The sequence below is a fragment of the Dermacentor variabilis genome, chromosome 1, assembly GCF_050947875.1.
Source record: "Dermacentor variabilis isolate Ectoservices chromosome 1, ASM5094787v1, whole genome shotgun sequence".
Classification (NCBI taxonomy): Eukaryota; Metazoa; Arthropoda; class Arachnida; order Ixodida; family Ixodidae; genus Dermacentor; species Dermacentor variabilis.
Genome location: NC_134568.1, coordinates 33,094,508 through 33,108,004, shown reverse-complemented (window position 1 = coordinate 33,108,004; position 13,497 = coordinate 33,094,508). Strand labels below are relative to the sequence as shown.

The 13,497-nt window shown below is 48.8% G+C and overlaps 1 non-coding gene across 1 annotated transcript; it reads left to right on the top strand.

The window, feature by feature from the left end:
• Window positions 1-1,802: 1,802 nt before the first annotated feature.
• Window positions 1,803-1,875, top strand: TRNAR-CCG (transfer RNA arginine (anticodon CCG)). Its single transcript has one exon. It is a non-coding gene; the product is annotated as a tRNA-Arg (tRNA).
• Window positions 1,876-13,497: the final 11,622 nt, after the last annotated feature.

Below are 13,497 nucleotides of genomic sequence, written 5' to 3'. Positions count from 1 at the left end.
CGCACACGCACACGCACACGCGCACACGCACACACGCACACACACACACACACACACACACACACACACACACACACACACACACACACACACACACACACACACACACACACACAGAAACTGGGCTCTCGGCGTCTATTTTAACCCGAAATTTCAATTTGAAATCGCTGCCTCTCAACTCCTGCCACCGACACCAACCTCCATTTCGGCAAGGTTGTGTGACGTCACCTCTGTGTCATCTGCTTTGAAACAGTTCGAGACCACGTCGGACGTCTTTCTCGACACGTTCTAGCACCCAGCTGCGTAGGAACGGCGTCGCCGCTAAACTGTGCACGCAATTCCTACTTTCGCGATAAAAATCAGTAGCAAAAAGCGGATACGCGCCAAAATGCACATGCGATAACGAAGGGACGCATGGCGGCCATGACGTGCTCCCACAATCATTTCCGGTGTGTGCAGTAAACAAAAGCATGGCCTTCGAGATTGGCTTCTCTAACCCGAGGGAGCCGTTTCAGGGTGTGCCTATTTATTTCGTCACCACTCAGTGTGGCCAGACTGCTTTACGGTTCAACTGCGACATTAAAAATTTGAAATGCAAATGATTTACTGCACCGATATGCACTCAAATTTTGCCCGCTTGCTGTGTGACGCGTTAGGTTCGACATACATGCACAATTAAAGCTCGAAAAAGTGGTGTCATGGCCCGTTTATCATCAGCCTGGTTACGCCCACTGCAGGGCAAAGGCCTCTCCCATACTTTTCTAATTACCCCGGTCATGTACTAATTGTGGCCATGTCGTCCCTGCAAACTTCTTAATCTCATCCGCCCACCTAACATACTGCCGCCCCCTGCTACGCTTCCCTTCACTTGCAATCCAGTCTGTAACCCTTAATGACGATCGGTTATCTTCCCTCCTCATTACATGTCCTGCCCATGCCCCCATTTCTTTTTATTGATTTCAACTAAGATGTCGTTAACTCGCGTTTGTTCCCTCACCCTATCTGCTCTTTTCTTATCCCTTAACGTTACACCCATCATTCTTTCCATAGCTCGTTCCGTCGTCCTCAATTTAAGTAGAACCCTTTCCTTAGCCTCCAGGTTTCTGCCCCGTAGGTGAGTGCTGGTAAGACACAGCTATCATACACTTTTCTATTGAGGGATAATGACAACTTGCTGTGCATGATCTGAGAATGCCTGCCAAACGCACCCCAGCCCATTCTTATTCTCCTGATTATTTCCGTCTCATGATCCGGATCCGCCGTCACTACCTGCCCTTAGTAGATGTATTCTCTTACCACTTCCAGTGCCTCGCTACCTATTGTAAATTGCTGTTCTCTTCCGAGACTGTTAAACATTACTTTAGTTTTCTGCAGATTAATTTTTAGACCCACTCTTCTGCTTTGCCTCTCCAGGTCCCCTGAGTTACTAAGCAAGGCAATATCATCAGCGAATCGCAAGTTACTAAGGTATTCTCCATTAACTTTAATCCCCAATTCTTCCCAATCCAGGTCTCTGAATACCTCCTGTAAACACGCTGTAAATAGCAAACACGCTGTGAATAGACAAAGCACAGACTCCCAGCCCGAGTCGTCGGTCGCGTTTCACATTCCCAGCGAGGCTGGCCCTTTTTATGCAAGGACAACCAACGCGATCCGCCAGCAAAGCCAACAATTTTCCTCAAACGTCACGATTTCTCCGTCTTGAGTGACCGTTGTTTATTAAGAGATTGCCACCCATTGCAAATAAATAAATAAATAAACAAATAAAACTAATGGCTCCAATATAAGCAACCGTGCACCTCGTCCGCGTGGCCTAATGGATAAGGCGTCTGATTCCGGATCAGAAGATTGCAGGTTCGAGTCCTGTCGCGGACGTACACTTTTTTTACTCTGTCTTTTTCGTTTTTTTTTTTTTTCGAACATCCACATCTCTCACTAAACAACAAAGAACGTGAACTCGAAACGCTCGTCCTTTCTCCGGCTCGTCCAAGTTCATCGGAACGTCACTCATCTCTACTGGTGCTGAAGCCATTCATTTAGAAAGTTTTACCGCGAAGAAGTCCAGTAATTATACTGCTAGCTTTCCCGAAGTTACTGTTAATTGGCACCTTTGCTGCCATACCTTTGGCGAGAAAGAAAAGCGGCCCCAATAAAGAGGGGGGGGGGGAGGGGGGGTAAGAGCCGTTTGTTGCGGTGAGTCGTCATCTTAAGCCAATTTACGTCGACTACAGGACGAAGGCCTCTCCCAGCGATTTATAATTACCAGTTTCTTGCGCCAGCTGATTCCATTTCAGGGCTGCATATTTTCTAATTTCATTACACCACCTAATTCTATGCCGTCCTCGACCACGCTTTCATTACCCTTTGCACCAATTCTGTAACTCTTAATAGACCACCGGTCATCTTCTCTGCGCATTACAAAACCTGTCAATCGCTTTCTTATATTTATTTACTTTTGCTCCTACTGTCAATTAGTATATCAGCCAAACCCATTTGCTCTCTAATACAAACCACTGTCTTCCTGTCTCTTAATGTTACGCCTAACATTGTTCACTCCGTCGCTCGTTATGCGGTCCTTTAACTTCTTCCCATGCTTCTTTGTTAACCTCAGTTCCTGCCCCATATGTTAGTATAGGCAGAACAGAATTATTGTACACTTTTCTTTTCAAGGAAAGCGTGGTTAGGTGCCCGTCATGATTTGGCAGTGCCTGCCGTATGCGCCCGAATCCAACCTATTTTTATTCTGCAAGTTTCCTTCTCATGATCAGGGTGTCCTGTGAGCAATCGGCCTAGCTAAACGTACTGTCACACCGATTCTTGAGGCTGGCTGCTAATAATGAAATTCCAGAATTCGTTGCTTGTACTGACAACACTGTCCGAATAAACAAAGATGGCTACGATATCCGACGAATTAAGTCAAGGCGGCACTTTCGTTTGGTGCTGCGCTCAACTTGCTCAATTGTAGCGTTAAAAGGTGTTCGTTGAAAGGGTGCTTGCTGCCGGTCGCCTTACATTGGTCGGTCTCGAGGATTTCAGCGACTAAACAGCAGAAATAGTTTGTGTCTGCAAACGTCCGACTTGGTCTGCGAGCTTACACACACACACACACACACACAGGTATATATATATATATATATATATATATATATATATATACCTGTATATATATATATACCTCTATATATATACCTCTATATATATATATATACCTCTATATATATACCTCTATATATATATATATATATATATATATATATATAGAGAGAGAGAGAGAGAGAGAGAGAGGGAGTCTTTCGAGAGAGCCGGAGGTTGATGAAAGCTAATGTACGAAAGTCTCTCTCAGAGATGCAAGCACTTGCGCGCGGCGTGCTCCGCTGCTGCAGGTATAGGCGCCAACCACGGGGGGGCCCAGGGCCCGAGCCCCCTCCGGAGTTTTCTGGAACCGAAGCCTATACTTACACGCCCCCCCTCCCCCTCTCTCTCTCTCTCTCTCTCTCGCACACACAAACGCCCCCCCCCCCCACACACACACACCTAAAATGTCATTACCACAGTTTTGCCCCCACATCATTTGAGATTCATTTTTACGTGCCTCGACCTTTTCACTTAGAATTTTATTGTGCCGAATAGCTTACTGCATAATTCTTGGCGCGGACGTGCACGGCTATTAATTCATAATTTCGCTTTATTTCTGCAAATCCTAGCAATAGGAGGACAAGCGCATTAGAAGCACTAGCGGCGGCTGCTTCATCCGTATTTTCTCACTTGAACATTGTTTTAAATTTTCGCTGTAGATGTCATGCACATACATAATATATTTAAATATACACACAGGACAAAGTTTATTATACTTTTAAAAGAGGAGGAGGTAGCCAATTATAAATTATTTCTACAGGTAAACCAATAGGCTATGCCTAGAGAATGAATATGTTGCTGCATGTTCACCTCGTTTCAAATTGCTTTGCGTGCTTTCTTGACCCTGAAAAAAACCTGCAGACTTCCGTGACCCCCTTCGGCAAAGTCTTTTATCAACGGCGTGTGAAATGCACGTGAATGATATGTGTCTCAATATTGCTTCTCATTCCAGTAAGAAACACTAACGGCTCAAGAAAAGATTGTATTCTAGTAATTTACAACGTTTATTAGGGATGGAAACATCGTCACTTACATGCAGAGGTCATAAATATACACAGGGTGTCCAAATTAAGTTTCACGCCCCTGTATTTAAAAAAAGAGCAATTCCGTTACTCGAAGAAAACCTAACGCATATTGTTTCCGGTACAGCGTAGTAGCTGCCAGTAATTTGCTCATTACTCAATATTAATTAGGTAATTGTGATTAATTATCTAACTCGAGATGTACTATCCTAATTATCAAAGTATCAATGAGGCATTTGTAGGCACAGCCAAGGGACATCTAACTGCAGTATTTTCAGCGATGCACTAATTTGTTCCGACTTATAAATAAACCCCGCGAAATATGAAGAATACCACGTGACTGCGCTCCCACCCGCATTATAAAGCAGCGCCCTCGAACCGGCTCTTTCTGCGTTAGCCAGAACGAAATGAAGGAAATAAAGAAAAAACATCGTGATCGAGCTAGTGCCTTATCTGCCGCGCCCCGACCCAAGTAACACGTCGCGTTTGGTGTTAGTTGGAAACAAGCTGTGATAGCTGTTGTCTTAGCGTAGATAAAGTGCACGGATATTTCCTTTCCTTCTTTCTTCCTTTTTCTTTTGTTTGCCACGAAACCTATCACCATAACGCGAGTGCAAAGGTTTAAAGCTGTGTTTTGTTTCGTCCCAGTCGCCATATCTTTAACGAGCGGAAGGAAAACATGATCCTTGCCTTGAGAGCTGCAAATGGCAACAAGAGGAAGGCCGTAAATATATATCAATCATGGAAGTGTGGCGGTAGACCAAACGCATCGACTGTGACCCGAAATCATGGAAAGCTGAAACAAACTGGCAGCTTCCAGAAACAGCGGCGGAGAAGTCCATCTTTGAGTCCTAGCCGAATGTTCTAGCATTTATGGCCTTAAACCCTCATGCTAGCGTGCAGGAAGTGGCCGCACAAGTATCCATTTCCAAGTCATCAGTTCGGAGGATTCTAAATGAGTCGGCCTTTCCCCCGTACCACCTTAACCTGCACCAATACTTGCAAGATAGGGACCTGCAGAATCGTCTAGATTTCTCGAATTGGGTCCTCACAAAGGCCGATGAGTCACCGGACTTTTTGAGCAACATCCTGTGCACAGATGAAGCCAGTTTTCGCAGAAACGGCCATGTAAATTTCCATGATGCACAGTATTGGAGTGAGTCCAATCCACACTGGGTAAAGCGCACTCGGCACCAGTACCAGTGGTCATTCGATGTGTGGTTCGGAATTTACGCCGTTGCGATAATCGGTCCTATCTTCTTCGATCACACACTGACTGTACAGCGTTACGTGGACGAAATCCTTGAAGGAGTGGTTGATGAGTTTCTCAGCGAAGTCCCGCTGTCACGTCTTCCACTTCTGTGGCATTAGCAAGATGGTGCACACGCACACAGCAGCAGCCGAGCACGAAACAGGCTGGATGCGACTTTTCATGCGCAATAGATTGGAAGGCACGGGCCTGTAAATTGGCCGGTTAGGTCACCTGACCTCTCTCCGCTCGATTTCGTTCTTTGGGGTTGTGTGAAAGACGTCAGATGAGCTCAAGGCAAGTAAAACGGACGCCTGCTGTAAAATTCCAGCGTCGGTCATCAATACTCAGTACTTCGTAGTTGCAGAAGGAGACTTATTCGAACATGTCCTCTAGGCAGCAGCTGATGTTCAACGGCCCTTCCGAATTCATAGATAGTAAGGGCACACTGAAATCTGATGGTTTTAAATGCGTAAGCATTTCTGTCCTTACCAATTGGAAAAACCGTCCCTCCGTCGAAGAGGATCGCTTTCAACATAACGCCCGCTGCAGCGAGCGAATGCACCTGCGTGTTGCCTCTCGCTTCAACGCCAACGAAGCGTCGAGAACACAGCGCTCACGGAACTCTCAGCACATGCCGCACTCCGCCGCTTTCGCAGATCGCTTTCAAGATACGGGCTGTGCCGCCGACCCAGACGTAGCCACCGCCGGAGCATGGTTGATCACCGTTCATAATGATTCGCTGTACCTAGTAAATGTTGCCCCATACATATCCTTCATTTGCTATACATCCTTCTGGTCATTTCATCCCACGTCTACCTCCGCTGCTGGCCATCTATAATACCGGTGAACGTTGCTTCTGCTCGCCTCTTCTGCGTCGCCTCGTGCAGGTCTCCCTTGACAGTTCGGTGTTGCAACCACGCTTCTCCGTTTCACGGTTCTTTCACGGTCGCTCTCGCGATTATACGAAACACACCAGCACGTACTACCACGATACACCGCGTCAGTGCTACGAAATGCTTACGCATCATTCAGGTAAATCCCAGAGAAGATTCTGCGTGGATTCTTTTGTTTTTCTTGCCAATTGGCTCATTGCCAATTCGGCTCGTTTAGAAGTGGTTCATTAACTTTCTTGAACACATCGGTATTGACTTTTCTCTACACGTGAGTCGCTTTCCCGGTCTATTTATCTCGCTTTTACTTTTTGGCACGAGGCTGTTTTTGCAGCACGTATACACTCTAATGAAAAATAAAACCCTCACTTTAATTTGGCTTTGGTCCGAAGCAAGTTTCTGGCGCGAAATATAGCTGCGCGCGCACTCTTTCGATGCGGTGCGAGCAGAGCCGAGGTATTGAAACATTCTATGCTATATTTCATTGCTTTTCGCGTTTCGTGCGTAGTCCGAGCGGCGTTATCAAGGGGCTTTTGTTATCAATGTGATCAGCCGGCCTTGAGAGACAGATAGTAAGTGATACGTAGAAATGAGAGGAAGGAATAGCTGCGAAGCCACGAAACCTGGTGTTGGTGCTCCTTCCACATAATTATCAACGTGATGCGTTGTCTCTTCGAGTTTGCGACAGGCAAAACAGTTGCTTTCAATCAGCTCATTTGAGGGCGCTGTTTTATGATGTGGGTAGGAGCGCAGTCACGTGGTATTTTTCATTTCTCGTGGTGTTTCTTTACCAGTCGAAAAATATTGCACGTAATTAGTACGTCGCTAAAAAAGTACTGCAGTTAGACGTCATTTGGGGATGCCTACAAATGCCTCACCAACACTTTGATAACTACAGCAGTACTTCTCAAGTTAGATAATTAATTATAATTAATTTTATTTTATTAATGAAAAGATTACTGGCGGCTACTCCACTGCACTGGGAACAATATGCACTTAGTTCTTTTCGAGTAACGCAATTGCTCTTTTTTAAGTCTTGGTGCTGGGACACCCTGTATAATTCACTCAGTAACCGAAAGGAGGCCAAGCCGGATTCACTCGAAATCGAAATAAACAGCAGACATGCGCAGCATCGCTTATACGTGGAGTGAAAGAAAAAATTAAAAGAGAGAGGGATGCTGCAGTTTCTCGCGAAAGGCGAATCAGTATTAGTGATAGCGAAATATAAAACAAATTTCACGAAGGAAGATTACAGCCCTGGGAGACGCCAGATTCTTGGTGGTGCGAGAGTACTCAGGCTGTGAAATTGAACTGCCTCCTACTATTAGGTCTTTTATATACTTATACAAGGCCGTCACTTCAGTGAACAATTCTTCGAGGTTACACGAAGTTTCCTCAAGTGCAACTGTTATTGAAGGTTATATATATATATATATATATATATATATATATATATATATATATATATATATATATATGCCGTACAGAGCCCGAAAGGAAGTAGCCTGAATTCGTAAAGGCCATCTGGAGTGACGAAAGCAGTTTTTTTCGCGGTCTCGTTCATCTACCTCAATTTGCCAGTAACCGCTCTTTAGATCGAGAGACGAAAAATACTTAGCTCGCCGCAACCTGTCTAAAGAGTCATCGATACGTGGTAGCGGGTACACGTCCTTCTTGGTGACATCGTTGAGGCGTCGATAATCAACACAGAAACGAAGCGTTCCGTCTTTTTTCTTGACCAGAACGACCGGGGACGATCACGGACTGTGCGAAGGCTGAATGACACCACCATCTAGCATCTCCTTGACTTGGGCTTGAATTGCCTCACGTTCTTTCGGCGAGACACGATAAGGCTGTTGTTTGATGGGGCGTGCGTCGGCGGATGTCGCTATTCGGTGCTTCGTGATCGTCGTTTGGCCCACCTTAGTAGACCGAGCGAAGCACGCGCGGAATTCGTTCAGAAGTTCCTGCAGTGCGCTCTTTTGGTCGTCCGTAAGCTCGGAGTCTACATCGATGTCTCTGAGCGAACCGTCGTCTGTGTCCACTTCAGAAGCAAAGCACTCGACGATGTCCGTTGATGGTTCGGCGTAGGCGACGGCAGTGCCACGAAAAATGTGCCGATGCTCAAAGGTAAAGTTGGTAACGAGGACCGCTGTCTGGCTATCACGAAGTTCCACAAGGCTTCGCGCTGCACAAATACCTTGTGTCAGCAACATAGAAATGTTGCCTTCTACAATGGCTTCACCGTCTTGTAGGTCGTCGGACTTGACTGGAACCATAACACTCGCTCGCGGCGGTATCGTGATGCTGTCGTCCGAAACGCGAAGTGCGGATCTGTGTCCAACGGCGTCTGTCTGTGTTGTTGCCCTTTGCGTCGAGAAAGTGATGCACCGCTCGCGGAGGTCAATAATGGCGCCATATTCCCGGAGAAAGTCCATCCCAAGAATTAAATCGCGGGAACACTCGCGTAGAACCAGACAAGTGGCGAGAAAAGCAGCACCGCGAATTTCTACTCTCGCCGTGTATAAGCCAAGTGGTGTGACGACGTGCCCACCTGCCGTGCGAACTGGTGCCCCGTTCCAGGGCAACGTAACTTTTTTCAGAACCCTCGCCAGTTTGCCACTAAGAATGGAGTAATCGGCGCCGGTATCTACAAGTGCACTCATTTTTCTGCCGTCGATCAACACAGGCATGTCCAGTGAAATCTCGTTGGCGGGAACTGGTTCTGGCGTCGTCGTGTTTTCGTTGTTCTGCGGTCGGCACGATACGAGGTCTTCAGCGCGTCGAGTATCAGCGGCCCCGCCTCGGAAGGTCGCTGACGTCAGTTTTCCCGGCGTGGAGTTGGTGATCTCCCTTGCGTCGTCCTCGAGGTGGTATCACGAGCAGGGAAATATCGCCGCGGTGAGGGTGAGCGTGACTGCCGCTGCGATGTGCCAGGCCTGCGCTGCTGCTCGATGAATTCTGCGATGTCGGGAGGCCTCTGACCAAACCTAGGTCAAGGCGAATCGATGGAAAAACCCCGCAGGCCGAGTCGTCGATAGGGGATCTCCCGATACACATGACCAGCTTCGCCGCAGTGGTAGCACAGCGGTCGTCGGTCGGGTGCTCGCCAAACCTCTGATTTCCTCGCGGGCGTTCGGCGGTCGTCGAAGTACGGTAGCGGAGTTGTCGGAGCGGCTTGCGCCGATTGCAACGCGACTGGAGACGCAACATAAGTAGGTGCGAAAGCTTGGGCGGGGCTCAGTAATGTTTCTGCGTAAGCCTTCCGCCGGGACTCACTTGGCAGAGGTGCCGCTTCACTGCTGGAAAGAGATGCCTGCAGTGCATGCTGTACTTCGTTGCGTACGACGCTGGCGAGGGAGCTGACTGGCGGTGGCTACGTACCGTGGTGCTTCTGCAGCTCATCGCGAACCACTGAGCGAATCAGCTCGCAAAGCAAGGCGACGTCGCATCCGAAGCCTACCGGCGTATCCGGAGTGCAGGCGGAATTTACTTGTCGATTGTACATGTTCGACCGTTGCTGCAGCGTCTTCTCCATTGCGGTGGCTTAATTCGGCGAGGACTCCGCGACAGTCTTGGGCGTATTCCGAACAAGACCGCCAAAGAGCTGTTCCTTTACGCCTCTCATCAGATGACGCACCTTCTTCTCTTCTGACATGCTCGGATCGGCACGCTGAAAGAGACGCGTCATGTCCTCCACGTACATCGTGACGCTCTCGTTGGGCTTTAGGACGCGTGACTGAAGGGCTCGCTCCGCTTTTTCCCGGCGATTGGGGCTGGAGTAAGTCTCCAGTAGCTTGCGCTGGAATTCAGGCCAGGATGACAGGGCACTTTCGCGGTTCACAAACCACGTGCGAGCACCATCCTGTTCCTGACGATCCTGAAGTAGACGTTCCTGAGTTTGGCGTTGTTGTCCCACTCGTTAAACGCAGCCACGCGCTCGAACTCCGCCAGCCAGTCTTCCACGTCTTCAAATATGTCGCTATGAAAAGCCGTCGGCACTTGGGGGTTCAGCAGTGTTAGGTAAGTCGGTGTCACCGTTTCCGTAGAAGTCGCAGTGGTCGTAGTCATCACTTTTTCCTGGAGGTTTCCAAATTCTGGGGCGAGGCCTCGTATTCGCCGGCTTGTGCGGTGAACTGGAGTCAACGCCAATTGTGCGAGGTTCTTGCTGCCCAGTGGGATCTCCTGCATAAGTTGGGTGTACCCAGCACCTCCACCAAATTGTCACGTATACCCTGCTGAAGTATACATGCTGAATGGGGATCCAGGCGTTTGTACTTCACGAAACCTAACCGTTGACGCGCGATGCCGAGACAAACCTCGTTCTCTTCCTCTTCAGTCCCCTTGCTGTGCCACATCATGTGGGAATATATATATATATATATATATATATATATATATATATATATATATATATATATTGTTGCGTTTCGCCTGCGACACGTGGTTTTGCCGGCGCGACTGCGGCGGGGCGGCGGACATTTTGGCCCGATCGTCGTCGCCGCAACACTCATCGCCAGGTGTTTCCAGGCGCGACTGCGGCGATGCGACCGCCTAGGGATCATCCTCGCATTCCAGTCATTGTGCCCGAAACAGGCGATGCCAAAGCAGGGATCTCATTCCAGTCATTGTGCCCGAAACAGGCGATGCCAAAGCAGGGATCTCGTTCCAGTCATTATGCCCGAAACAGGCGATGCCAAAGCAGGGACCATCCTCTCATTACAGTCATTGTGTCCGACCGGCAGCGCCACGACAGGGTGCTACGAGATCGTGCTCGACATGGTGCTACGGCATCGCTACGACAGTGTGCGTCACCATTAGCCCATTGTACATTCACGTGCTCGTCTTTTGAGGGGTTCCTTCTTGCCCTCAACTGCGAGAGTATAAAAACAGCTGCCCCCGGACGCCAAAAGGGAGGGCTCCGGTTTCTTCTGTTGAGTGAAGTGCTCTCCCGTCTCTCTACTTCGGTCAAACCTGACCACCAACTCTTTGCGATGTTAAAATAAACAAGTTGTTTCGTTGTTACCAGTCGACTCATGCTTTGCCGGGACCTTCGGATGCTTCCAGTTGTACCCCAGGCCGCCAGGCCAACGCTACCCTTGGGGCTTGCGACCCAGGTACAACCACGGGCGTCAGCGCCGAGTTCCCAACAGATCGTACCAGCAGTCCGATCCAAACATCTGGTTGGCAGCGGTGAGATCGCCTACGACTTCAAACAACTGTCTGCCAGCGGTGAGATCGCGACAACGGAGGCCAGCAGCAAAGAGATGCAGTTGACTGTATGCTGAGCAGCTCAACGACGATCCGGGAGCAGTGCAACGAGCCCTGTGTGACGACTGGTTGCCTGCAGCGGAACGACTGCGCGGAATTCCTGCCTGCGAGGTTTGGTGAGTGCGGGACTTTCTTCTTCTGAGCTTTGCCAGGCTTTTTGTTAGTGTCAGAAACAGAGCTGGTAATTGTGGTTGTCGTTGCTGCCGGGTTAGTTTGCGGCAAGACAATAGTAAGCAGTAGAGAAAGCAGCATTCAGAGCAGCCATGGATTTGAAGTCGTTGCGCAAACCGAAATTGTTGGAGCTTGCAAGAGAGTTGGGTCTGGATGTCTCAGACAAACTAAGAAAACCTGAACTGCTAAAGGCTATTCTTGAGTTAGAGGCTGAGGATGACGAGCTGTCGGAATGCCTTGAGACTATTGAGGAGAGGTCAAAAAGACAGGAGCGCGAACTTAAAGAGCAAAAAGAGAAACAGGAGCGCGAACTTAAAGAACAGAAAGAAAAAGAAGAGCGTGAACGTAAAGAACAGAAAGAGCGAGAGCAACAAGAGAAAAAAGAAGAGCGCGAACACGCTTTGGAAATGAAGCGTCTCGAGGTAGAGATGGAACGCGCTCGTAATGGAAGTCAGGCACACGGTGCAGGAGAACGAGTATTGTTCAAAATGACTGACCTGATGCGGCCGTTTAAGCTTGGAGAGGACATTGGTTTGTTCCTGGTTAACTTTGAGCGAACGTGCGAGAAGCAGGGGTTCTCTCGGGAAACGTGGCCACAGCGCTTGCTCACTTTGTTACCCGGCGAGGCGGCCGACGTAGTCGCTCGCTTGGATAGAGAGGAGGCAGAGGATTTCGACACAGTGAAATCGAGTCTTCTAAAAAAGTACCGGCTGTCTGCGGAGGCGTTCCGTCGGAAGTTTCGGGAAAATGAGAAAGGCAGAAGTGAGTCATATACAGAGTTTGCGTATAGGCTTATGTCGAACATGCAGGAGTGGCTCAAAGAAGAGAAAGCGTTTGGTGACCACGATAAAGTTCTGCAGTGTTTCGGGCTAGAACAGTTTTATAGTCGGTTACCGGAGAACGTGCGATACTGGGTCTTGGATAGGCCAGACGTTTGTACGGTGGCTAAAGCCGCTGAGCTAGCCGAGGAGTTTGTGACGCGTCGGGCTCGCGGAGCTAAGGACGGTCAAAAGGGTGAATTTGGCTCGAAGTTTGAGAGGCCGAAGTTCACACCCATGAGATTAAAGGGGGACACGCGTAGTGCGGATGCGAGCGAAAGCAGTCCGACCAGACGTAAAGAGACGGCGGCAGCCAAACGCAGAAAGCGGTTCGAGATGAGGCGAGCGGGCGTTTGTTATACGTGCCAGAAGCCGGGTCACTTTTCGGCGCAGTGTCCGGAAACAACACCAAAAGTTGTGTTTTTTTCATTAGGCAGCACTGACGAGAACATGAAGCTTCTCGAGCCTTACATGCGAGACCTCCTCGTGAACGGGAAAGAGTGCCGAGTGCTTCGCGATTCCGCAGCTACGATGGATGTAGTTCACCCATCTTACGTAGAACCCCATATGTTCACGGGCGAGTGCGCGTGGATCAAGCAAGCCGTGGAAGCTCATAGCGTGTGTCTGCCGGTAGCAAAAGTGCTTATTGAGGGACCTTTCGGAGCGCTTGAGACGGAGGCGGCAGTGTCATCTATGCTGCCACCCCAGTACCCGTACTTATTTTCAAACAGGTCCGATCACCTCCTGCGCGAGAAGGGGCTTTTGTTTGGTGAAGCTAGTGTTCAGGCCTTAACCAGATCGAAGGTTCGGGAGCTCGCTGCAAAGGCGGTAGTTGCGGGGCCGACGTTATCAAACAACGAAAAAGGGTCAGAGGCGCAGCAAGCTGATATTCCGAGCACGCCCGAACTGAATAAACTTGAGTCTGTAACGTTAAAGGC